The sequence below is a fragment of the Chlorocebus sabaeus genome, chromosome 22 (assembly GCF_047675955.1).
Source record: "Chlorocebus sabaeus isolate Y175 chromosome 22, mChlSab1.0.hap1, whole genome shotgun sequence".
Classification (NCBI taxonomy): Eukaryota; Metazoa; Chordata; class Mammalia; order Primates; family Cercopithecidae; genus Chlorocebus; species Chlorocebus sabaeus.
In genome coordinates this window covers 19,902,461-19,930,242 of record NC_132925.1, presented here as the reverse complement: position 1 = coordinate 19,930,242, position 27,782 = coordinate 19,902,461, and the positions used below count along the sequence as shown (strand labels likewise).

The following is a 27,782-nucleotide window of genomic DNA, read 5'->3' as shown; positions in this document are numbered from 1 at the left end:
ATTCACATCAGGGAGGAAGGTTCGGGAAGGCACCTCACAGAAGTCTGCCAGTCTTCACAGCCAAGAAATCAGAAAAGCTACAAAAAGCTGACCCAGCTGTGTGCGGTGGCTCATGCCTCTAATCCCAGCACTTTGGGGGGCCAAGGTGGGTGGATCACCTGAGGTTGGGAGTTTGAGACCAGCCTAATCAACATGGAGAAACCCTGTCTCTACTAAAAATACAAAATTAGCTGGGTGTGGTGGCGGGTGCCTGTAATCCCAGCTACTAGGGAGGCTGAGGCAGGAGAATTGCTTGAACCCAGGAGGTGGAGGTTGCAGTGAGCCGAGATCACACCACTGCACTCCAGCCTGGGCAACAAGAGCAAAACTGCATCTCAAAAAAAAAAAAAAAAAAAAAAAAAAAATAGCTGACTCAATAGCCCCAATGCTCAGCATTCAGAAACTGTTGAGGAGAGTGGTAAAGAGACCTCTAAATCCACAAAAGGGCCTGCAAGGATGATCACACTTGCTGAAATGAAGTGTTGTGAATAATAATCTTGGGTCATCCGAAAAAGGTTAAATTATGGTCAGCACATGTTCTTTTAACGTAAAAGCAATGAAAATATTTTAGCAAGTAAAAAAAAATAAGGCAATCTGTCTTTTTGTGAATTTGATTAGCATGAATCAGGTTTTTAAAAAAACAATTTTTGAGCAAGTATTTTTGGGTTCTCCACGCATATACAACACCTCATTCATTATTCCCTACAATGATCATATGTGATAGAGATTATTTTACATTCAGTAGTCCCTCCTCTCATTTATCAGATATTCAATGAATGCCTCCTGTGTACCAGGCCATGTGACAAGTGCTACAGGTATAAAAATGGGCAAAAGCAGAGACACAGTCCCTAACTTCAAGGAACTTGCAGCTCGATGAAAGCAAAAAAGATGAAGACACTGAGGCACAGAAAACTTAAGAACAAGTTTCTCTTCTGTAATTTCAGTCGTAGCTGTAGCAACTTTTACTCAATAATCTTAGCATTCGGTTTCAAGGACCATCAGAATTCTAGAAGCAATGAACTTGAAACCAAGAATCTGTAAAAAATATTATCTCACAAATAAATGGAAAGATATCCTGTGTTCATGAATCAGAAAAATTAATACTGTTAAAATTTCCATACCACCCACAGCAATTTATAGATTCAATGCAATATCTATAAAAATTCCAATGAGATTTTTCTTTTTTTTTTTTTTTTTTGAGACAGAGTCTCGCTCTGTCGCCCAGGCTGGAGTGCAGTGGCGCAATCTCGGCTCACTGCAAGCTCCGCCTCCCGGGTTCACGCCATTCTCCTGCCTCAGCCTCCCGAGTAGCTAGGACTACAGGCGCCCGCCACTGTGCCCGGCTAATTTTTTCTATTTTTAGTAGAGACGGGGTTTCACCATGGTCTCGATCTCCTGACCTTGTGATCCGCCCGCCTCGGCCTCCCAAAGTGCTGGGATTACAGGCGTGAGCCACCGCGCCCGGCCTCCAATGAGATTTTTCACAGAAATAGAAAAAACAATCCTGAAATTCATATGAAACCACCTCAAATACTTCAATCTTGAGCAAAAAGAATAAAGATTGAAGCATCATACTACTTGATTTAAAAATATACTATAAAGCTATAGTAATCAAAACAGCATGGTACTGTCATGAAAACAAACATATAGTGCAAGGGAACATAACAGAGAGCCCAGAAATTAATCCACATCTTTAGGGTCAACTGAGCTTCAACAAAGGTGACAAAAATGCACAACAGGGAAAGGACAGTGTCTTTAATAAATGGTACAGGGAAAACTGGATACTTACATGCAGAAGAATGAAATTAGACCCTTATCTCATACCATACACAAAATTCAACTCAAGATAGATTAAGGCCTTAAACGTAAAACCTGAAACTATAAAACTATTAGATGAAAAAACATGGGGAAAAAGCTTCATGATATTAGTCTGGGAAATAATTTTTGGATATGACCCCCAAAACACAAGCAACAGGAGCAAAAAGAGAAAAAAAAAGGAAGAAAAAAGGAAAAGACAAATGGGGTTGCATCAGATAAAAAGTTTTGACACAGCAAAGAAAACAATAGAATGAAGAGGTAACCTATGGAATGAGAGAAAACGTTTGTGAACCAATAATCTGGTAAAGGGTTAATATCTAATATCCAAAACACATAGGGAACTCAAAGAACTCAATAGCAAGAAAATAAATAACCCAATTAAAAATGGGCAAGGAACCTGAAAAGGCATTTCTCAAAAGAAGACATCCAAATGGCCAACAGGTATATGAAAAAATGTTTAACATTGCTAGACATCAGGAAAACACAATTTAAAACCACAGTATCACCTCACATCTGTTAGAATGGTTATTATCAAACAGACAAAAGAAAAGTGTTGGTGAGGATGTGGAGAAAGGGAACTCTTGTACACTGTTGGTGGGAATGTAAATTAGAATAGCGAATATAGAAAATAAGTATGCAGGTTTCTAAAAAAAATAAAAAATAGAACTACCATATGATGCAACAATCCCATTTTTGGGTATATAGCCAAAAGAAATGAAGTAAGTATCTTGAAAAGATATCTACATTCCCATGTTCATTGCAGCATTATTCTTAACAGTCAAGATGTGGAATCAAGTGTCCATTGACAGACGAATGGATAAAGAAAATGTGATATATATATATACACATATACAATGTAATACTACTATTCAGCGTTTACAAAGAAAGAAATCCTATCATTTTCAACAATGTGGATGAACCTGGAGGACATTATGTTAAATGAAATAAGCCAGGGACAGAAAGACAAATATTGTATTATCTCACTTATATGTGGAACCTTAAAAAATCAAACTCATAGCAGCAAACAGTAGAGTGGCAGTTGCCAGGAGCAAGGGGCAGTGGGGAGGGGGCAGGACAGAGGAATACGGGGAGATGTTGTTCAAAGGGTACACAGTTTCAGTTAGACAGGAATTCTGTTGATCTACTGTGAAGCATGGTGACTACAGTTAATAATAACAACATACTGTACACTTGAAAATTGCTAAAATAGCAGATTTTAAATTTTCTCACCACAAAATATGTGAGATGATGAATATGTTTATTCGTTGGATTTACATCAAACATCACATTGTACACGGTCAATGTACACAATTTTTATTTGCCAACTAAACCTTAATAAAACTAGGAAAAATTATTGTTTCACTGTTTAGAAAGAGCTTATTTTACAAAGAAAACAAATGAATATGGTCATTCCATTTTCTGCTAAATATAATTTCAAACATTCTCTACATACTTTCTATCTAATAAAACTTACTGGCCGGCCAGGTGTGATGGCTCACGCCTTTAATCCCAGCACTTTGGGAGGCCAAGGTGGGCGGACCACCTGAGGTCAGGAGTTCGAGACCAGTCTGACCAACATGGTGAAACCCCGTCTCTCCTAAAAATACAAAAATTAGCTGGGCGTGATGGTACGTGCCTGTAATCCCAGCTACTCAGAAGGCCAAGGCAGGAGAATCGCTTGAACCTGGGAAGTGGAGGATTCAGTGAGCTGAGATCACACCACTGCACTCCAGCCTGGGTGACAAGAGCAAGACTCCATCTCAAACATTACCACCACCACCATCACCACCACCACCTCATTGGCCTTGAAATGGGCTGCTGTTAGAATATGCAGTTGGGCACAGTAGCTCACGCCAATAATCCCAGCACTTTGGGAGGTCAAGGCGGGTGGACTGCTGGAGCCCAGGAGTTCAAGATCAGACCTGACAACATGACAAAACCCTGTCTCTCCCCCCACAAAAAAAAATTTGGCTGGGTGTGGTGGCACAGTCTGTAATCCTAGCTACTCAGGAGACTGAGATGGGAGGACTGCTTGAGCCCAGGAGGTGGAAGCTGCAGTGAGCTAAGATCATGCCACTGCACTCCAGTCTTGGCAAGAGAGAGAGAACCTGCCTCAAAAAACAAAAAAACAAAAAAACAAAAAAACAAAACAAACAAAAAATAATAATAATAATAAAATAAAGAATATGCTTCCTGGATCCAGCAATCAATCCATTACTAGTGATTTAATCTGGAAAACTTGATGTTAACTGATTTTATAATTGGGGCAACCATGTATGTCTGCCTTTTATCACGGTAGTTTAGCTGAACTGAGTCTATGAAATAATTAGGCCCATGGTGGGGGAATCTGAAATCCTCCTGAAGCACTAGAACCTTTCCCAGCCTTCCCAATGTTAGAGAAAATTCTTATTCCCAGAAGTTTCCACCCTTTACAAGGCTCCCGATTTCCCCCAAAGTTAGAAAATACTACACTAGAAAGCTGGAGTTTCCCCTGGATGATAAATTTTTTGAAAAATACAAAGAATATTTTGTTTGGTTTTGGGCTTTTAATGATATGATGAGAAAATTAGAGATTCTCAGGAAAGAAAATGGGAAAACAGCACTGAAATTATTTTTATACATCTCATATCTGGCAGGCCTTCTGATTGGTTGACAAAATAATCCTACCAATCTCCTTTCTAGTGTAAAGATATAAAACAAGAAATAATTTTAGATATTTTATCCTTTTGGAATATAAAAGACAGATAAAGACATTATAAATCCCACTCAAGTTTAGAATTAAAGAATATTTCATTTTACATTTTTAAGGTTGCTTTTTGAATACTTTGAGCTCAATGATGATATTCATCCCTTGCTTCCCACATACCATCTCCCTCACAAAGGTTTTCAAAAGAAATCTAATTCAGGTAAATGATAATTGATATGGGAATTATCAGAATCAAAATACGAGAAAGCAGCCACACAATATCTTATACTGCCAAACAAGATAACTGTGACTAAAAGTGGAAGTTCTCCGTTTTTAAAAGTTTTTAATATTATGATACTAAAACTTGAATTTTAATAGTCTGATAAGAGTACCTACGTATTAAACAATTCAGCCACTCATCATTCTATTCATTCATTCAACCAAAACACAGTGTTTTACAGAGCAGAGATCTTCCCTACCTGATGGGCTCTTGGACCCGTGAAGTGGAGCCTATGGGTAGAGATGGGACAGTCTTCTATCCAAGAAGGAACTTTGGTTTAATATATGAAATTTTTTGGCAGAACATCAATGACATCCTATCCACTGCTTCATCCAATATTCAAGAACTGTGAGTCTTCCCTCAATCAGCCACAATAAATGCCAACATTCCATGATCTCAACAGGCTTTACAGATATAAATGGTCAGGTATTTAGTTTATAAAATTAAAAATGGAGGGAAGGAAGAGAAAATGGAGTCCAACTCCATTTTGGAGGAATATGGCATCCAACTAGTCCTCTGGGTATTTTAAATTATATCTTTTTATTAAGTTAGTCTCTTTTAAAGAAAACATACAATGCAAGTACTACTCAAGAAACACGCTGGGCATGGCACGATGCTGGGAGGAGGTTTTTAGGTTTTGGTTGCTTGTTACTCAATAGATCAACATGTGTTGAGTTCTACAGAAAAAGAAACATTTCCCTGAGGAAAACAGAATTCCTAGATTCATAACCTACCTCACTTTTACAGAAAGTATATCAAATACAGACATCCTTCTTACTAATGAAAGATCCAGAACCATTAGGGAAAAGTAATTTGCTGTCATGAAGTGTCTCCTTTGTCTCCGTCATGCTCAATATCAGAAGCTTCAATCTTCTATTACCACAGACCACAAGCCCCGTACCATCCTTGCACCACAGAATCCTAGGTTTGTACTTCCTAAATTGTGTATTTTTCTATTTCTTCTATTAAATAACTGTGTTTTAAAAGGGGCAATTATTTGTAGACTTAAACTATGATGCAAAAGAAAAACTCTTAGATGATATAGAATGCTTTAGCCAACATGTATAGCAACATGTTGAGGAATGCCAGATTGTCACCAAATACAGCTTGAAGTCACTGCTCTTAGTTGGATTCTCTGAAGTAAGCATGGTCCTTTCTAAATACCATTAAAAGTAATAACTTCTCTACTTCTCGGAGCTCTAAAAGGCAAAATTGAGGACAATAGCTATAAAGAGGCAGGTTTCTGTCATAAGTGTTTTTCGACACGTAAATATACTCAGTTATATGCCTTTTCTCTTGTTTCCAAATCTCCCTGCTCCCCAACTGATTTTTCTTCCTTCCATACAGAACACAGTATACTACTAAGGACAATGTTGTGGGAAAAAAACATACTGACAAATCACAAAAACGACAGTTTACATCATTAGATAAGAATAGCAATACTTTACCAAATGGAAAATTCCATCAAATGAAATGTGGCTCCAATCAGATGACTTACCTAAAAATAAGAGAGACAGAAAGAAAAAAGTGAGAACTTGGTGTGGTACTCAACCCTCAATATACTAGTTTCTAAAACATATGGTAGATATCTTAACAACTGATGGACAATCCAAAACAAACAGAAACTACACCAGATCAGGAAACACCAATTCCTTTAGAAACAGTAACTGATGTTAGAAAGGAAATGGTAAACATGGAGCAAAAGCAATGGTGAAAGAAAGTGGTATTTACTTTCAAACCACTTGGCTCTCATACGTATTTTAAGGGGTCAGTTTTGAAAATGTGGACACGTATACATATCAGGGCTACAGCTAAACCATGCATTGCACCCTCTTTCTCAAGACCTCTGGTTACTAAGAGACGGTCAAAGCTGCAGACTTTCAAATATCTTTGCCTCCTATGACTCAAGTAAAAGGTGCCAGTGTATCATGTGCTACTGTAATTTCCTCTGTTGATTTTCTTTCCCCTTAACACTTAGATGTTTTGGCTGTTTGCGTTTTTATTTTCCAAAGTGAACACTGATGTTCATGAAAGGTGCCAGATTAACAACCTGGGGAAATTAAGAGCTTGGTCTATCAAGTGAAAAGGCTTAGTGTAGTGGAGGTGACGAAAGTTTCCCCTACACTGTGCTTGCCTATGTACATTAGCTCTGACCCACAGTCACCCCAGCCCTCCAGTCTTCATGGTCCATTAATGTCTTTGACTGCTCAGGTTGCTAACAGGAGCAGACAATCTTGTTTCTGCCTTTAATGCTATCATTATTATTACTACTACTGCGAACTCTAACTCCTTCAGTGAAATTATGGGGAAATTTATATTGGCTGCCATTTTGTTTCAGGACAACAGGAAAATAAATTGAACTGAAGATAGATCTTATATTCTTGGTAATACTGTAGGTTAAAATCCAAGAATTTCTTCAAACAGGAGGCAAAGCTTTGAGTGATCAAATTGAAACAGGCCTCAGTAAGTTCAGTCACCTGCACTCAATTTGAATTTTCATTTGGGAATATTCTAATATTTAAAGGCCAAAGAGGCTTTATTTTTTCTTTTGAGTCTACTGCAAATCAGTCATTTTTATTATTCATTAGCAACTATGATAAAGGTTTGAGTGGATGTTGAGGCTAAAACTATCATTACATATGAAATCTGAAAATCAATGTCAAACAGAAAAAAATTTCTTTATAGGTGTTCCAAGTTTCTGAACTATGTAGGCACTTTGTAATTATTAATGAATCCCACCCATGCCCAGGAATAAAATCACTTTGCTGCATCTAGTCAGATAACCAACAACTGTCTATTGATGACATTATGTTATTTCTCCATGCAAAACACAAGGGCCAGAGCAAGACAGTACTCCTCCTAGTCTAGAGTTTATAACAGTAAGAGAAGCAAGGCTAGCAAACATAATGCAAAACGTTAATGGAACAATGAAGTACAACACTGAATGCTGCTGTGTAATAGACTTATAATTATTTAGTAATTATTTGGAAAGATCATAATATCAACCCCACCATTGTTCCCTGTCTTTGCTATTGTCCTTCTTTTTGTCAAAGACTATATTCTTTGCAGCTACAGTAGATTTCCATCTTGACATCACCAGCACTTCCTCTAAATTCTAATCTCTCGAAGTCCTGGAGAATGAGAATTGCAGGATACCAATGACTACAGCAAACACATGGTAACACTTAGATGAAGGGTACCCTGGCTGCAACTCATATGAAAATCTTGGAAAATTTTAGTTTGGGAAACTTTGGCTGTTTTTTTTCTTTGCCATGCACAGCCTTTATCAAGCAAGTCCTTATGGTATTAACACATTTGGCACTGGTTCAAGTCTATGCTATTGCTGGCAGGGAATCTAATTGGGAAGGAGGGGTGGAGTAGTTACCTTTATCAGGAATGACCTTAAAGTTATGGAAAGGCTCCTTCCTTCCCACTGCTTAGCAGCCTTACTGAAAGCTTTAAACCCAGATGTGAGAAAAGAGAATGTCTCCAAGAGCAGCAGCAATTTATTGTAATTATGTTACTACAAACATCAGGAAGGTGGAAAATGTTACGGCAACTTAGTGGAGGAGGGAAACACTTTGTGTATAGGTCCCAGGCAAGGTTGGGCTGGGGAAAACAACCATAACCTATAATTCCCAGGGAGCCATCAGTTTCCAAATTTGCAAGAAAATTAGAAGTTAAGTATTTCAAAAACTAATAACTATATGCAATGCAGTACCCAGTGGGTGAGAGACTGTAAGAATCTGTTCACTAGCAGACACCAGTAGCCACCTCAGTGGCTGGCAGTGGCCAATTCCCTGTTGCCACTAGATAACTAATATATTTTTTCTATCAGTACTACATCACAATTCCTAACAGTGGCAGTCAAAGCAACAAGGCCCATTTTGCCTACACGATACTCTAGCTTCCATCAGTGACACTTTTTTGGTTTAAGGCACTTTAAAGGTTGAACTTCAAATGCAATTAGAGCAAAATCTGTATACCTTTTGGGCCAGTTCTGGGCCTCTCTGTGCCTCAGCCACCTAACTGAGAGTTGGTTTTGTCCCTGACTCTCTTCTTCATTACATAATGGATCTCCTACTGGTTTCTCCTGACTAGACTTTTGCATCTTTCATGATTTGATTTCTCTCATTTCATCTTCTCGTTTTTTCTTTTTTTTTTTTTTTTTGAGGTGGGAGATACACAAGCAAGGATTTCCAGAATTTGGTATTTCACACAAAATGCATTAGTGAGCCATGGCAAAAATCAGTTTTGTGGGCAGACACATCACCAAAGCTCTCCTCTACATGGACTAGCTTTCTAGTCAAATTAAAAATTTCAGGCAATAAGATATTTTCATCTCAAAAAATAAAAGATAAAAAGGGTATGTCTGAGAGACTCAAATCATTGACTCTCATGGTCCTGAAGAGAAAATCGAAAAAGTAATAAAAGCCTTAAGAGCAGAAAATGACAAGTGATTTCTCCTTTTCTTGCCATTTCAAACATTTACCAATAGGCTAATGAATGCCAAGGATGCAAGAAAAAGCGAGTCAGAAAACTGCAGGCCACAAGATGGTGTAAACCTCATGTGGAAAATACTAGCTAAGGCACTAAGAAAGCCAGTAAGTAATGAAAGATTTATAAAGATGAATATGCTCTAGTTTTGGACAAAAAGTACACAGAACAAGACCAAACAAAAATACTTTTTAAAACAAGTTATTTTTTATCCTTCTCAATGCACATTAGAGATAGTTCAATTTTAAAAGCTTGCAGTGGTTTGGTAATCAAATAGCTTAAGACAATGCATGGTTCTACCCATCAAGAATGCTTGTTTACTTTGGCTGACATGCCGCAATTATTAATTTAATAATCTGATTCAAAACAGAGTAAGATCTTAGTTTTAATTTCTTAACTTAAGTAGCAAACTCTGGGAGTCACTATGCTAAGGGCTGAGTGCAACCCAAGCTGAATTTTTTTTTTGGAAAGAAAAGATGTAAGATAAATGAGCTGAATTCTCATCATTCCAAAGCTGAGTTTTAATAGCACTAAACAAAAAGGGTAAAACTACAACTTCTGGGATTTGAATGATAGCCTTCATGACTATATAGAAAAAATACTTTTTTTCAAAAGAGATTGTGGGGCAGAAAATTTTAGATGATAACCTCATGAAAAGGAGTGAAAAATCGGAACCAAATATATCCATTTGTGGGTAGTAGTTACGATAATTACGCGGAAGGAGGAAAAAAGGGTGTTGGCAAAGTATTCAAAAGAAGTACCTAACTACTCCAGTCAAGAAGAAATCTGGGGATTATTTAGGGAAATGACTTGTACAAAGGAAACAACTCAAAGACAACAAAAACACAATTTAAATAAGAGTCAAAGATCAGATGAGGGCTGGGGAAAACAGTTTGGGTTAGTTTCTGAGGTTATCTTAATGGGGTCAGCCTGTCTTACTGCCCCAACCCCCAGAAACCACCAGTACACCTACCTGTATCCCACACAGTTTTATAACTACAACAAACTTGACCCAGCAGTCTACGGCTAAGGGCTTTCTGGTCTAATGCTTTAGGGCTTTCTAGAAACCTCTTTTCTATAAAACTTCTATTCTACTTCCTATCAAACTGCCTTTCCCTTCTCTACCATTCTCCATTCTGGTTCTGGCATGTGTGGATTGAAAAAGCAATAGTGGAGGTGGGAATGAATGGGGACACAGCTGGTCTGTGGCAAAGAGATGGTGGGTAGGAAGCAGCTGCATTTTGGAGGATTAGGATCTTGGAAGCCAAGGAAAGCTTCTTCCAAGTTCTCTCCTTTCAGTCCTTTCCTCTCTTGGGCAATAAGAGAAATTCCACAAAACACACAAACCTTCTGAATTCACAACACTCTTCCTCATAACCAAGTGTGTTTATTATGACTGCTTACATTTTCTGTGTGCCTTGCATTTAGACTTTTCTAAGAGTTTCAAAGAACCTTAAAAATTTTCATTAAAATACATATTTCTGGCTATATTTTATAAATACAATTTAACTTTAGAATGATTGGAATTCAATTTGTTAAAAGGTTATTCTTCTAAAATTTGGTTTATTATACTACACTCACATTTCCTAAAACAGGGTTCTTAAAATCTAGACTTCATAAGAATCCTCAGGGATGCTATAAATATGGATTCATATTTAGTAGGTCTTAGGTGGAACCCTGGAGTCTACATTTTGAATAAGCACCCAAGGAGATGCCTATATAGTGGGGGTAGAGGGACCCCATTTTGAGATCCCATTCTAATCTGAGCCCCCTAACCTCTCAGCTTCACCTTTTTCAAGACAGCCTGTTTGAGTGACAGTAGTCAAGCAGTCACACTGAATATTGAGCCAAAAACACAAAGTGAGCAATCTGAGAAAAAGAAAATTATCACCAACAACCTTAAACAATACAAGGTGCTATACAAATACAGGAAAGAAAGGGAGGTTTCCTGGTTGTAACTCCACTTCCTTGAATAAGACAAGGTTTGGTATTATGAATGAATTAGTTGGCTTTCCTATTCATAAGAGTTGAACCTTTACTGGCTTTCTGGTTATGTCCTGCTGCATTCTGGCACCCCCTTTCCCAGCATGATGACAGCCTTGTAGAGCCAGCCTTGATTTCTCAAATCGCAAGCAAATTAGAACCTAACTACTTAGAAAAGTAATAAAAGTGAAATCTAATATCTAATGGGTATGAGGCTATGAGAATCTGCTTGCCAACAGACACCAATAATTCTCCCACCTCTAATCTCTCAGTGGCTAGATTTTCCCCACCTGCCCCAAAGGGGGAAACTCAAACATTAAGAATCTCAGTCAAGCTCAGAAACCGGAATTCATTTTGATGACATTATGTGCTTCCACTTTTAAACCCATCAATCCTATCTGTTAGGTACTATCACTACCCAGTCCCAGTTCTCAGTCCTCAACCCCCACCTATGGTGCTCTCTCTTCATGCAGCCCTCCTCTTTTGGTTTCATGACATCCTGTTGGCTACTCTGTTCTGATGATGATGATTTTTCTTAATTCCTTATATCTTGCTTTTGACCTTATAACTGACTACAACTATTCTTTCAAACATCACCTGCAGCTAAATTTGATGGGATTTTCTTAATCCTTTTTCTCTACCACTCTGATGGGTGACCTCATTGGATTTTTCCTTCTGTTGGTTCTCCTCCCTTGGTTTCAGTGGTAACACAGTTCTCTTATGAACACAAGGAATATTTGATCTGCTCAGTATTAATCCTTCCAACCTGGCACAATACACAAAGAATACAAGATATGTTCAGCTACCATTATACACAATGTTCTTGAGCCCAAGACAGTTTCAGTTCACTCTAAAGAAAAATCCCCTCCTTGATTATATGCAACCCAGTATCATCCTACGGAAGCTGCATTTTACTTGGGGTTTAGGTTTCTTGGAGAATATGTGAGGGGGAAAAACCCTCAATTTATGTCAAAATTACCTTGCAAATAAATCCCCTAGGAAGTCATCATACAGGAAGTCAATATACTGTCTCTCAGTAGGCCCAATCAAGGTGGATTTTGCCTCCAGTTTTGGTAATCATCTGAGTAAGGCAAGATGCTTACCCTGAGAGAGGCATGTGGGACCAGACATGTACAGAAAAATCAATATACACCTTCCATTTCAGGTTTATTCCCAGGCATAGACTCACTGAATACAACCTGAGAAGACTTGTTTGCACAATGCAAATTTTTATGCCTTCTCTCTTTATATTCATTTGCTGAGCAGGTGTAGTTGAATTCATGCAAAGTTAGTGTTTGTATGATACAACTTCAACGTAGAACTTAATGGTTATTGTTCAATAAATAAACATATGTCTATGCTGTTGACTTTTAGCATCTGAAGGGCAAACGAACAACAGAGGCAGACACTAGATCAAGTATGAAGATCATAGATCAAGTATGAAGATGACCTTAAGAAAACTGTTAGTTTTCTTGCAAAAACTTCTTGAGTACACAAATCAAAGATACTTGTGAGGCACCGGAAGAAACACTGTACTTAGTGTCAAGGGACTGAGATTCTAAATCCAATTCTGACACACATTAGTTAAGTCACTTACGCCATCTACAAAATGGATACAGAGAGTAACTGCTTCACAGGGTTGTTTTGAGATTCAAAAGAAAAAATGCATGTGAATGCATCTATCATAGTCACTTGCACATGGTAGGCACTTGCTACAGGTTTATTCTATGTGAATCTGTTAAACTGAAGCTGAGAAGACAAAACCACCATGTAAGGGAAGAAAACACTGACAGTGCTGGGCATATGGCAAGTGCTATGTAAGTATTTACTGAACTACATTGAGACAGACATCAAGCTGGTTTGACTGAGTCAATATGTAACCTGCCAGTTCTAACATTCTTTTATTTTCTCCACATGGTCATTGGTACGAAGTCCACTTATGGCTTCATAAACATGGGCTTACAACAAAAGTACTTCTAATCAGATTTGGCAGGAAAAGGAGAGAAACATAGGGTGAGGTAAGTGTGAGGCTACAGTGCTGAATAACAGGGATGGCAGTACCTCAGTATATGAGTCACACAGACATCAAGCAGTACATAGTTAGAGATAATTCGCAGGTAAATGCTGCACAATCTATTACGTCATCCCTCCTCTGCCCTTTCTTCATCAATCTTGTCGCCTGGACTCTGATGCAACCCAGCAAGAATGTCTGATTTGCAGACAGCAGAGAGAGCTTCAGAACACACACATACTCATCAGAGAAGGCAATATGAACCCAAACTGAAGTTCCTGCTATTTCCTTTTGTTTAAATCATGCTTTAGAGGGGAAGTCATAGGGGTGGGATGTATAACTAGAGATCAAGCTACCTGGTCTAAGGCCTAAGGGATTAAGCTTCATCATTTTGGACAAGTCACTCCAGATCCACGGGCCCCATTTCCACATGTACAATTAGATGAGCTTCAAGGTCTTTTTCAGCTGTGTAATTTCATCATTACAAATTCAGGTCAATCACACCCATATGATGGACAGATATGCATTCGGTTTTAAAAGCTAGGCACAAAATCAGCTTTAGTTTTTCTCAGTTATCTAGGTCACTCAAATTTTAGGCTACTTCCATCCTACTCTGAATTACTAGAAGTGTTTACCTATGTACAAATCTTGCAAAAGTAAGTAAGCAGTGGCAGGCAGAAACTGGTGGTTCTAGACAATGTGAATATTCACACCTGAGATTATAGAGATACTCCAGTCTAAGTCACAGAAGCTTAAAAGCAAATGTGTATCATGGGATATAATGTATTAAGACCTATCTTCTGTATGGACAATGTTTTGAACAACAAGAAGTTTTGAAGGTAAAAAAAATTGATAATTCATAACTTAAAAGAGATGCTCTGACCCTAACTCTACACCAAAATCATGATCAGTCTGTGCATGACTTACCCAGCAGCTTTTGAGTACAACACTATCAGCTCCAAAGAAATAATTCATTAGAGACACAGGCCTGTACAGGAGGTGGTCAGTCCCAGTGAGCTTTGGGCATGTTTTCCACTTGCAGTGGCACCGCACATTTCCAGACACACATCACCGGCAGATTTGTGATGGAATCTCCAGAGAGGGGCATTTCCAACAAAGCTTTAGAATGGGGGTGGAAATGGACAAGCCCACTGGAGATGAAAACCAAATATCTCGTTGTGCTTCCCTCATAGCCGACACCGTGTAGGGTCCCCGACCTTCCATGCTGAGCAGCTCAGGGGAGGGTAAGTTGCCTCACCACACCTGGTGCAGCATTCAACAAGACACCCAGCCCTTTAATTATTCAGTCAAATGATTTATGAGGTTTGGCAGCAAAGACACGACAGACTGGTTTAAATTCAAAGGATCCAACCTACAGGTATTTTGAAAACCTTGGCCACATCTGCAATGTGTACTGCTTCTTTTGGGAGGGGAAAGAAGAGAAAGGGAGAAGATGTGACCTGCCTGATAGGAAGACAAGACCCAACTAGATGGAACACGTCTCCCCACTCCCTCCCCACCCTGTCATTTAACAATGTTCTGGCTGACTTTCTCCCTACGAAAAGCAATCAGACCCAGAGTTTTAAAGACGTAAAATCCCAGAACCACCAATACATTCTCATACACTGGGCTCAGTTGGTTTGTTCTGATTGGTTATTGATGGTATAATCTTTTTGATCAACTAGGGTAGTGGTCAGCCAACTTTTTCCCTAAAAAGTCAGATAGTAATATTTCAGATTTTGTGGGCTATGTGGTCTCTGTTGCAGCTACTCACCTCTGACATTGCATCACAGAAGCAGTGATAGATAATATGTAAATGAAGGAGTATAGCTATGTCCCAATAAAACTTTATTTACAAAAACAGATTAAGGGTCTGATTTGATCTACTGGCCATAGTATGCTATCAAATAGGTGAATTGAGATAAAGTGAGAGGGTATGGCTAGTACTACCAAATTTATCACCACTTAACCCTATTTAAATCTAAGTCAATTCTGGGAGGATGGCTAACCTCTAAAATAACTAAACTGCATTAATAAGTAGGCACAATAAGATATTTTTGGGAAGAGTGTGTGTGTGTGTGAAATATAGAATAATTCAAAGGAAACTGAACAGTTTTAAAAAGTCTATCACCCAGTAACTAGGCTATCTTATGGCAAACATAGCTGGCATTAAATCAAGGAGCTACTCTTACAAGTGTCTTGCCATAGGGCAACTATAGGCTGTGACTACACATTTATATACAACATAGTTACTGAGTAACACATTTGTTAAAGTGTTCAATTATTTGTAAACCAATCTGTATGTTATTTGTGTACACATTTCAATATGCTTCAAACGATAAACACCAAACTGTAAACAGTGGTTACTCCTGGGGAATGGGGGTTAGAGTGTTTATTAATTTTTTTTAAGAGACAGAGTCTTGTGCTATTGCCCAGGATGGAGTGCAATAGCACAATCATAGCTCGCTGTGGCCTTGAACTCCTGGACTCAAGCAATCCTCCTGCCTTGGCCTCCCAAAGTGCTGGAATTACAGTCATAAGCTACTGTGTCTGGTCAGAATGTTCACTTTTAGGAGTATTGTCTGAATTTTCATTTCCCATCAAATTTTCACCTGTTTTTACTGTTTCTTCCAGCTCCTTCTCCCCTTCCTTGATTTGGCCTAGCAGCAGTCACACATATTACTAGATCTACAGCTGACAATGTTCACGCAACAGCAGCTGCCAATAAATATATGATATTCCTCACTTACTAGGAGGGATGCATAACAAACAAAAAAACAAATAATAAATACACAAGTTATTTTCAGGTTGTAGTAAATACTTTGAGGGACAAGGTGATAGAGCAGCCCCTCTGGATGACTTTCTTCCTACAAAAAGCAAGGTCACCGGACAATATTACTGAGGAGGTGATAATTAGATAGAGACCTGAAGGATCAGAAGAAGGCAGGAAGAAATTTTTGTGGAACAAATTCCAGGCTAATTGTAAAGTTTTCTGGTCTTGACTCTAGGCCAGTGTTTCCAGTCCTGATTATACATTAGAATCAACTTGGGCACTTCCAAAAATTAGAGATGCCTGGGCCCCATTGCAAGCAAATAATACTCTGGAGGTGGAGTCTGGTATTTCTTTTCTTTTTGTTTTTAAGTCAGGACTGAGAATCACTGTTCTAGAGTCTAGAGATATCTTTATATCAACACAAACAGAGGCCCATCGTCTAATATGGAGGAAATTGGACTATGTGTGAAACTGAACTATTAAATTTTAGCATGACATTTTTTTCTTTTTTAATCTAGCAGATTAACTGGTTGCACTGTGATGAAGCCCTGAGGACTCTCCCCTTGCCATTGAGCAAGAGACCATGAGATACAACCCAGAGTTTTTAATTGGGACCTTTTGCCTGAACCTCTGGCAAATCATAAAGCAATGAACCATCAAGTGACAGACTTCTTTGATGTGTTTAGCAAAGGACAGACTGAAAAGCCTACACCCTGAGATCCTCTCTAACAGATTCCAGACTAACAGATTAAAGACTCACTGAACCACAAGGAGAAGTTCCCAAGGCAAGGATTTAGCCTATACAGTGTAAGGATATATATGTTCCCATATTCATGCACCTCCCTTACCCAACTCTAAATAAAGTCTGTTGATAATCTTCTAAACAATTTTAGGCAGTTGTTGCAATTTCCTTCCATCCACTCATCCACCTATCCATCCATCCAACATATGACTACTATTGCACACTTACTCTATATTTACAACTATGATGCAGGGAATATACACACCTTCCATTCCAGTGGGAGAGAAACACAGTAATAAATCACAAAAGAATGTGATATGTGCTATGGCACAGTGCCCCTCTTTTTCCTCCCTGCCACAGTGACAGCTTATCATACTTTCTAAAATTTGCTTAAATATGCTTCCTTACCTAGAGATCCTTAAAAAATAAAGACTGCTTTACTCAGTATCTTCAAAACTACATTCATGGCATAAAACTGGCATTCAACAACTGTAAATTGAATCAGTAACTGAGATATATATGATGGATATACGTAAACAGTACAAGTGCCTATGGGAGGCACAGAAGGCTTCATAGAGTAGCAATGTTGAAGCTAAGTCTTAAAGAATAACCCAAAAATCTTGTGGTGAAGGTTTTCTCTGGGTGTGTGCTTGAACTTTATGCCAAAGGAAGTGGAGAACTACTGAAAGTTTCTAGTTGGGGGAAGAGATTAGGTTACAGTTTAAGAACTGTGGCAGGGCGTGGTGGCTCACATCTGTAATCCCAGCACTTTGGGAGGCCGAGGCAGGTGGATCACGAGGTCAGGAGATCGTGACCATCACGGCTAACATGGTGAAACCCCGTCTCTACTAAAAGTACAAAAACAAAAAATTAGCTGGGGCGTGGTGGCATGTGCCTGTAGTCCCAGCTACTGGGGAGGCTAAGGCGGGAGAATGGCGTGAACTCTGGAGGTGGAGCTTGCAGTGAGCTGAGATCGCGCCACTGCACTCCAGTGGTGGCATGTGCCTGTAGTCCCAGCTACTGGGGAGGCTAAGGCGGGAGAATGGCGTGAACTCCGGAGGTGGAGCTTGCAGTGAGCTGAGATCGCGCCACTGCACTCCAGCCTGGGCAACACAGCCAGACTCTGTCTCAAAAAAAAAAAAAAAAAAAAAAAAAAAGATTCATCTCTCTGGAAGCACTGTGGAAAGTGAATGTGAGTGTGGGGAAAAGTAAGTAAGCTAGGACATGTAGACTAAGACACTACAGCTGCTAGCGAAGGTGGACTCAGAGTTCATTTATTCTTCTTGAACTTATTTCTCCTGTGCTCAGATCCCCTCCTTTACTGTCACTATGAGAGAAATTATTCTGTCCTGTTCCATTATGTGTATTGTTAAGATAACAAATCTTTTGTGAAACAAGGTGGAGATATATACATACCAGTCAATTAGATACAGTGGGAGAGGGAGAGAGAAATTTTAGCTTTCTGCAAGAATGACAGGAAGGGCCATTAGCCAAACCATAGACTAGTGCAGGAGAGGGCTGCTTAGGCAGAAGATAATGAGTTCAATTTAGGCATTCAAGAGGAGCTTGTTAGGAATCAGTTGGAAATAATGAATAGAGCTCAGAAAATGTGAAACACAAGTTGAGGAACTGGAGACATATATGTCATTGATGAGGCTAGTGGTGTGCCCTTAAACTAGCACTCAGAAAAAAATGAATAAATACATAACTAAGACTCTAATATACAGCTTTTGTTGATTTCCATGGTGTAAATACTCCCACCTTGGTCAGTTTCAAGCTACTGACACAAGGACCATTGAAGAAATAGTTGAGAAGAGATATGCACGACTGGTTTTTAGGAGCTGGCTCCAACACACTGCTGACTGAAACCAAGGGTGAACAAAATTATCCAGCAACAAAATGAAAAGTAAAGAGAACTGGGAACAAAATCCAGGGAAGTATGGACATTTAAGAGATGGAAACAAGGTAAGCCAGCAAAGGGAGCTTGAGAAACAACAGTCATAAGAATAGAGAAAAAACAGAAACAAAAGGGGTCATAGAAGCCTACAAAGAATTAATTTCAAGATGGATAAACTGGCCTCTGGTGTTAAATGCTGTTGAAAGGTGGAATGAGATAAATGAAAGTAGAAAAGTGTCCATGGAGTGACTATGAGGATGTTGGAGGTAACCTTTGTGATGGCGATGAACTTCCATCCATTCACCCACCCACCCACCCACCCATCCATCCATCCATCCATCCATCCAACATACAACTACTATTGCACACCTTCTCTATACTTACAACTACAATGCAGGGAATATACATGCCTCCCATTCCAGTGGGAAAGAAACACAGTAATAATCACAAAAGAATGTGGAGTGGTGGGAGGCCAAGCATGGGTGAGGAATTAATGGGCAGTGGACAGGGAACAGATCCCATTGGAGGAATGAAAGGGAAGATACAGGGAAATGGCTAGCGGGGAAATTGAATAGAGGCAGAGGGGTGTTGAGGGTGCTCCCCTCTCACCTACCCTTGTCAAAGTGGGAAATCTGAGCATGTTTTTAGATTGAGGGGGAGATGGTGAAGAGAAAAGGGGAGACTGAAGATACATAGTATAGAGGGCCCACTTACAGATGTCTGTTCTAGAGGAAATCAGCAGTCATGGAATTAAGATGGATTACAGATGAAGTAAATTCACCCTAGGAAGGAGAAGGAACTCTTCTTTCTCTGGAAATGGGACACCAAGTGGTTATTAGAAAGACTAAGTTTTGAGTTTTGTCTTTCTTTAATTAGCTCCAAAATACCTGCATTTTTCTCCTATGAAAGTGGCACAACCCACAAGTCCTACTTCCCTTGGTAACTGTGTTTGGTAAAAATCTAATCTCAAAAATGTACATTCTTTGAGTACCTATATATAGTTTACCCCACTCAAAGAATGTGTTGGTATACAAACATTTAAACACATGCAAAATGGGTTGCTACACCAAACATTTAAACTCACTCTACTTAAAGATGTTTCCAATGGGCTACCCTGTAGTTAGAAAATATTCCAAGAAAGACACTTTCAGATCTAAATTAGGGATATTTAGGATAGATTTATTGTTTACAAATAGTTACTGATTTATAGAACTATTAGGTGGGTGCAAAAGTAATTGCAGTTTTTGCCATTAATAACTTTTCAGATGATAACAGATCTTGCTGGGATTAAAAACTTTTTCAGAAGGCCAGGGGTGGTGGCTCACGCCTGTAATCCCAGCACTTTGGGAGGCCCAGGTGGGTGGATCACGAGGTCAGGAGATCAAGATCATCCTGGCTAACATGGTGAAACCCCGTCTCTACTAAAAAAATACCAAAAAAAAAAAAAAAAAAAAAAAAAAAATTAGGCGGGCGTGGTGGTGGGCGCCTGTAGTCCCAGCTACTCAGGAGGCTGAGGCAGGAGAATGGCATGAACCCAGGAGGCGGAGCTTGCAGTGAGCCGAGATAGTGCCACTGCACTCCAGCCTGGGCGACAGAGTGAGACTCCGTCTCAAAAAACAAAAAAAAAACAACAAAAAACCTTTCAGTAGTACACTATGATTCTGAATTTCCACACCAGTTAACTAGTTTTAACTCACAAGTTAAACTAAACACTAGTTAACTTGTGTTTCCACAAGTTTTCCATACCAGTTAACTGGTTTTAGCTCTATGCTCTAGCAAGAACCTGAAATGACTCTTCTGGATAATTTTATTCAATTTAATCTTGATTCTTGATGTAGAAATCCTGAGCTTATATTTGTAAAGCAGATTATCTTCAAAATGCATTATACTTTAGTTTACATTTTATTAAGGTTTGTGTAATAAGACAGTGACTTATAAGTTAAATTGCCAGATATTTGGTATTTGAGGGAAATCAAAACTCTATTACTTCATGCTATTCTTATCTTTTCATAATATTCTTTATTTTCATAGCTCTGTGTATAAAGTTTTAAACTACTAATAAATCTGCTCAATTATTCATTTCAGAGGAAGTGATAGTATAGATCACTGAAATATTATTCTTACTTTTTTCTGGAAGCACTTTTGTTGGTTTCTCTGCTATCCTCTCCACCCTGCCCCCACCATCTATTGTGAATATTACTGGTGAGTCAGGCTCTGGCAAAACTGAAAAAGCTTCCTACGTATTCTAATGTGTAGCCAAGATTGAGAACCAGTGGGATATCAGAAAGAACAATGGACTTGGAAGACTTAGGCTCAAAATCTGGATTTGTCACTTAATGGTGACATGTGACTCATTTTCTCAATAATACAATTGTGAGGATTAAAAAGATAACATGCAGCCATTTCCTCTACGTTTTCTAGTTTGTGAGCGTATAGTTGTTCATAATAGTCTCTGGTGATCTTTTATATTTCTTGGTATCAGTTGTAAAAAATGCCTCCTTTTATCATTTGATTTTTATTTGGACTTTCTTCTTGGTTAGTCTAGCAAGCAGTTAATCAATTTTGTTTATCCTTTCAAAGAACCAACTTTTCATTTTGTCCATCTTTGTATTGTTTTTCTTGTTTCTATTCCATTTAGTTCTGCTCTGATCTTTGTTGTTTCTTTTCTTCTGCTAATTTTGGGTTTGGTTTATTCTTTTTCTAGTATCTTGAGGTGTGATGTTAGGTTGTTAATTTCAGATCTTTTATTTTATTGATGTATGCATTTAATGCTATCAACTTTCCACTTAGCACTGCTTGTGATGTATCTCATAGGTTACAGCATGTTGTGTTTTCATTTTCATTTGTCTCGAAAAAATTTCAAATGTCCATTGTAATTTCTTCATTGACCCAGTGATATGGTTTGGCTGTGTCCCCACCCAAATCTCATCTTGAATTTTACTCCCATAATTCCCATGTATTGTGGGAGGGACCTGGTGGGAGATAATTTGAATCATGGGGATGGTTCTCCCCATACTGTTGTCATGGCAGTGAATAAGTCTCACGAGATCCGATGGTTTTATCAGAGGTTTCTGCTTTTGCATCTTCCTCATTTTCTCTTGCCACCCCCATGTAAGAAGCACCTTTTGCCTCCCACCATGATTCTGAGGCTTCCCCCAACATATGGAAGTGTAAGTCCAATTAAACCCCTTTCTCTTCCCAGTCTTGTATCTTTATCAGCAGCATGAAAACTGACTATTACAGTCAATTGGTATCAATAGAGTGGAGTGTTGCTGAAAAGATACCCAAAAATGGGGAAGTGGCTTTGGAACTGGGTAACAGGCAGAGGTTGGAACAGTTTGGAGGGCTCAGAAGAAGACAGGAAAATGTGGGAAAGTTGGAACTTCCTAGAGACTTGCTGAATGGCTTTGACCAAAGGCCTGTGAGTGATATGGACAATAAGGTCCAGGCTGAGGTAGTCTCAGATGGAAATGAGGAACTTGTTGGTAACTGGAGCAAAGGTGACTCTTGTTATGTTTTAGCAAAGATATTGGTGGCATTTTGCCCTACCCTAGAGATGTGTGGAACTTTGAACTTGAGAGAGATAATTTAGGGTATCTGGTGAAGAAATTTCTAAGTGGCAAAGCATTCAAGAGGTGACTTGGGTGCTGTCATAGGCATTCAGTTTTATAAGGGAAGCAGAGCATAAAATTTTGGAAATTTTGCAGTCTGACAATGTGATAGAAAAGAAGAACCCATTTTCTGAGAAGAAATTCAAGCTGGCTGCAGAAATTTACACAAGTAACGAGGAGCTGAATGTTAATCCCCAAGACAATGGGGAAAATGTCTCAAGGGCATATCAGAGGTCTTCACAGAAGCCCCTCCCCTCACCAGCCCAGAGGCCTAGGAGAAAATGGTTTCCTGGGCTGGGCCCAAGATCCCCATGCTGTGTACAGCCCAGGGACTTGGTGCCCTGTGTCCCAGTCACTCTGACTACGGCTGAAAGGGGCCAACGTAGAGCTTGGGCCGTGGCTTCAGAGGGTACAAGACCCATGTCTTTGCAGCTTCCACATGGTATTGAGTCTGTGAGTGCACAGAAGTCAAGAATTGGGGTTTGGGAACCTCTGCCTAGATGTCAGAAGATGTATGGAAACGCCTGGATGCCCAGGGAGAAGTTTGCTGCAGGGGAAGGGCGCTCATAGAGAACCACTGCTAGGGCAGTGTGGAAGGGAAATGTGCGGTTGGAGACCCCAGAGTCCCTACTTGGGCATTGCCTAGTGGAGCTGTGAGGAGAGGGTCACCACCCTCCAGATCCCAGAATGGAAGATCCACCCACAGCTTGCACCATGTTCCTGGAAAAGTGGCAGACACTCAAGGCCAGCCCATGAAAGCAGCTGGGAGGGAGGTTGTAGCTTGCAAAGCCACAGGGGTGGAGCTGCCCAAGACCATGGGAACCCACCTCTTTTATCAGTGTGACCTGGATGTGAGACCTGGGGTTAAAGGAGATCATTTTGGAGCTCTAACATTTGACTGCCCCACTGAATTTCAGACTTGCATGGGCCCTGTAGCCCCTTTGTGTTGGCCAATTTCTCCCATTTGGAACAGCTGTATTTACCCAATACCTGTACTCCCATTGTATCCAGGAAGTAACTAGCTTGCTTTTGATTTTACTGGCTCAAAGATGGAAGGGACTTGCCTTGTCTCGGATGAGACTTTGGACTGTGGACTTTTGGGTTAATGCTGAAATGAGTTAAGACTTTGGGGGACTGTTGGGAAGGTGTGATTGGTTTTGAAATGTGAGGACATGAGATTTGGAGGTGCCAGAGGCGGAATGATATGGTTTGGCTGTGTCCCCACCCAAATCTCATCTTGAATTGTATTCCCATAATTCCCATATGTTGTGGGAGGGACCCAGTGGGAGATAATTTGAATCATGAGGGCAGTTTCTCCCATACTGTTCTCATGGCAGTGAATAAGTCTCACGAGATGTGATGGTTTTATCAGGGGTTTCTGCTTTTGCATCTTCCTCATTTTCTCTTGCCACCGCCATGTAAGAAGTGCCTTTTGCCTCCCACCATGATTCTGAGGCCTCCTCAGCCACTTGGAACTGTAAGTCGAATCACACCTCTTTTTCTTTCCAGTCTCAGGTATGTCTTTATCAGCAGTGTGAAATGGACTGATACACCCAGTGATTGTTCAGAAACGTGCTGTTTAATTTCCATGTATTTGTATAGGTTCCAAAGTTCCTCTTGTATTGATTTCTAGCCTTTTTCCACTGTGTTCTGAGGAGATATTTGATATAATTTTGATTTTTAAAAATTTGCTAAGACTTGCTTTGTGGCCTAACATGTGATTGACCTCAGAGAATTTTCTATTTGCTGATGAAAATAATATAATTCTGTAGTTATTGGGAAGAATTTGTTGTAAATATCTGTTTGATTTAAAGTCCAATTTAAGTCCAATATTTCTTTGTTAATTTTCTGACTTGATGATCTGTCTAGTGCTGTGAGTGGCAAAATAAAGTCCGCTACTATTATTGTATTGCCATCTATCTCTTTCTTTAAGTCTAGTAATCTTTGTTTTCTGAATCTGAATGCTGGAAACACAAAACCTACTGAGACTGAGCCAGGAAGAAATAGTACTCCTGAACAGACCAATAATGAGTAGCAACATTGAATCAGTAATAAAAAATCTCCCCCAAAAAACAACAACAAAAAGCACAAGATCAAATGGATTCACAGCTGACTTCTACCAAATACACAAAGAGCAAAATCCAATATTCCTGAAATTGTCCAAAAAAATCAAGGTGGAAGGAATTCCCCCTAACTTATTCTATGAGGCCAGTATCACCCTGATGCCAAAATCAGACAAGGACACACACTGAAAACTATAAACCAATATCCCTGATTAACATAGACACAAAAATAATCAACAAAATACTATTAAATCAAATCAAAGAATACATCAGAAAGATAATATATCACGATCAAGTAGGATTTATCCCAGGGATGCAAGGATGGTTCAACACACATAAATCAATAAACATGGTATGTCACATCAACAGAATTAAGGACAAAAACCATATTACCTCAATAGATGCAGAAAAAGCATTTGAAAAATTCGGCATCCCTTTATGATAAAAATCCTCAACAAACTAGGCAGAGAAGGAACATACATTAACATAATAAAGACCATATATGACAAACCCACACCCAATATCATACCTAATGAGGAAAAGTTGAAAGCATTCCCTCTAAGAACTGGAACAAGACAAGGATGCCCACTTTTACCACCCCTATTCAACATAGTATCAAAGTCTTCATCAGAGCAGTCAGGTAATAGAAAGAAGTAAGAAGCATTCAAATTGGAAAAGAGGAAAACAAATTTTTCCTGTTAGCTGCTGATATCATCTTATATCTAGAAAACCCTAAAGACTCCACCAAAAAACTCTTAGATTTAACAAATGAACTAGTAAAGTTCCAAGCTACAAAACTGAAATAAGTTGTAGATGATATAAACAAATGGAAAAACATTCCATGCTCATGGATTGAAGAATCAATATTATTAAAATGACTACACTGCCCAAAGCAGTCTATAGATTCAATGTAATCTCTATCAGATCACCAATGTCATTTTTCACCAAAGTAGAAAAAAACCCCTAAAATTCACATGGAATCCAAAAAGAGCTCAAATAGCCAAAGAAATCCTAAGCAAAAAGAACAAAGCTGGAGGTATCACATTACCTTACTCAAATTATACAAGACTATAGTAACCAAAATAACATGGCAATGGTATAAAAATAGTTATACAGATCAATGGAACAGAAGAGAGAGCCCAGAAATAAGGCCACATACCTACAACCAAGTGATCTTTGACAAGGTCAGCAAAAATATACATTGGGAAATGACAATCTGTTCAATAAATGGTGCTGGGAAAATTGGATAGTCACATGTAAAAGAATGAAACTGGGTTCATACTTCTTACCATATACAAAAATTAGCCCAAGATGGATTAAAGATCTAAATGTACGATCAGAAACCATAAAAATCTTAGAACAAAACCTAGGAAAAACTCTTGTAGACATTGGCCTGAGCAAATAATTTATGACCAAGTCCTCAAAAGCAAATGCAACAAAAACAAAACTAGACAAATTGGATTTAATTAAACTAAAAAGCTTGTGTACACCAAAAGAAACAATCAACGAAGTAAATAGACCACCTATAGAATGGGAAAAAATATTTGCAAACTATGCAGCTGACAAAGGGCTAATATCCAGAATCTACAAGAAACAAGAAAAAAACCAAAAAACTCCATTTAAAAGTAGGCAAAAAACATAGACATTTTTCAAAAGAAGACATACAGGCAGTCAACAAACATGAAAAAAGTCTCAACATTACTAATTATCAGAGAAATGCAAATTAAAACCATAATGAGATACTCCCTTATATCAGTCAGAATGGCTATTATCAAAAAGTCAAAAAACAGATGTTGGCAAGGATGTAGAAAAAAGGAAACACTTACATACTGTTGATGGGAAGTAAATTAGTATAACCTTTATGAAAAACAGTGTGGAGGTTTCTCAAATAGCTAAAAATAGAACTACCATTTGATTCAGCAATTTCACCACTGGGATATATATCCAAAGGGAAAGAAATCATTATATCAAAAAGATACCTGCACTTGTATTTTTATCACAGCACAATTCACAATAGCAAAGCTACGGAATTAACCTAAGTGTCCATTAATGGAGGACTATGTAAAGAAAAAGTAGTGTGTATACATATACATACATGTATATATATATGTATATATACACCACTTATATGTGTGTATACATTAATTCCCACTTATATGTGTGTATACATATAAACACATGTATATGTGTATATATACATATATATGTATACATATATACCTGTATATATGTATGTGGTGTATATATATGTGTGTGTATATATACATATATATATGTGTGTGTATATATGTATATATACACCATGGAATACTATTTACTGGCTATAAAAAAAGAATGAAATGTCTTTTTGCAGCAACATAGATGGAAATGGAGGCCATTATCCTCAGTGAAATAACACAGAAACAGTCAATACAGCATGTTCTGACTTATAAGTGGGAGCTACCCAATGGATACACATGGACATACAGAGTAGAATAACAGACACTGGAGACTACAAAAGGTGGGAGGGTGGCAGGTGGTGAGGGTTGAAAAATTACTGGGTACAATGTCTGTGATTTGGGTGATGGGTACACTAAAAGCCCAGACTTGACCATGATGCAATATATGCATGTAAGAAATGTACATTTGTACCTTCTAAATATATAAACATAAAAAAGAGAAATTTAAAATCAATTGAATTAAAACATTATAAAATCACTTCACATATTTTCAACAATAGGAATATGCCTTGGAACAATTACTATTATTACTCCTAAAACCTCACGAGGGACGTTCACTGACTGTTTTAAAACCTTTGGAAGGGTGTGTGCCCCTGCAGGTAGGTCTCACACTTCACAAATATGTACATCGGCCATTTGAAATGGCCATACATTTCTAATGAGAACATTCTCTCCTTAAAGAAGAACAGGCTGCTTATTTGTAAATTAGTGGGCATTTTCTACTGCAAATTGAATGAGAAAGGGCATATTTCCTGTTATAGCCCATTATGGGGGGAGATGGGAAGAAATATTTTGGTCTTATATCAGGACTGACCCCCAGTGACATCTGTCCTTCTGGGAACTCACGGACCAGATTATGGGCATCTTTGTAATTGGAGGATATTTCTAGAGCACCTGTATTTTTATTTAATTCCCAAAAGCCTTTTATTTCCAACCAAAGTTTAAGCTACTTGAGGGAAGGGGCAACCTTTATGCTTTTTTCATTTGCTCTCCGCATAGATGGAGTCAACAAATATTTATCTGTTGGAGAAAACATGAAGGGAAATTAAATGTTTGCTTCTTCCACCTTCTTTATGGAATTCCAGAAAGGTATTTATTTTATTTTATTTTTTTTATTTTTTACAAATATAGGTAATTTTTTTGTCTTACATTTCTTTTTTCCT

The 27,782-nt window shown here is 38.6% G+C and overlaps 1 protein-coding gene across 2 annotated transcripts in view; it reads right to left on the bottom strand.

Moving 5' to 3' along the window:
- Nucleotides 1-27,782, bottom strand: part of CMSS1 (cms1 ribosomal small subunit homolog) — a 371,215-nt gene that overhangs the window by 165,272 nt on the left and 178,161 nt on the right. The window contains exon 2 of one of the 2 annotated variants that reach the window (XM_038003237.2): nt 6,272-6,321. The exons of the other annotated variant lie outside the window; for it this stretch is intronic. The gene's annotated coding sequence lies outside the window, so the exon portion shown is untranslated. The remainder of the gene's footprint in view (nt 1-6,271; nt 6,322-27,782) is intronic. 2 annotated transcript variants of the gene reach the window in all.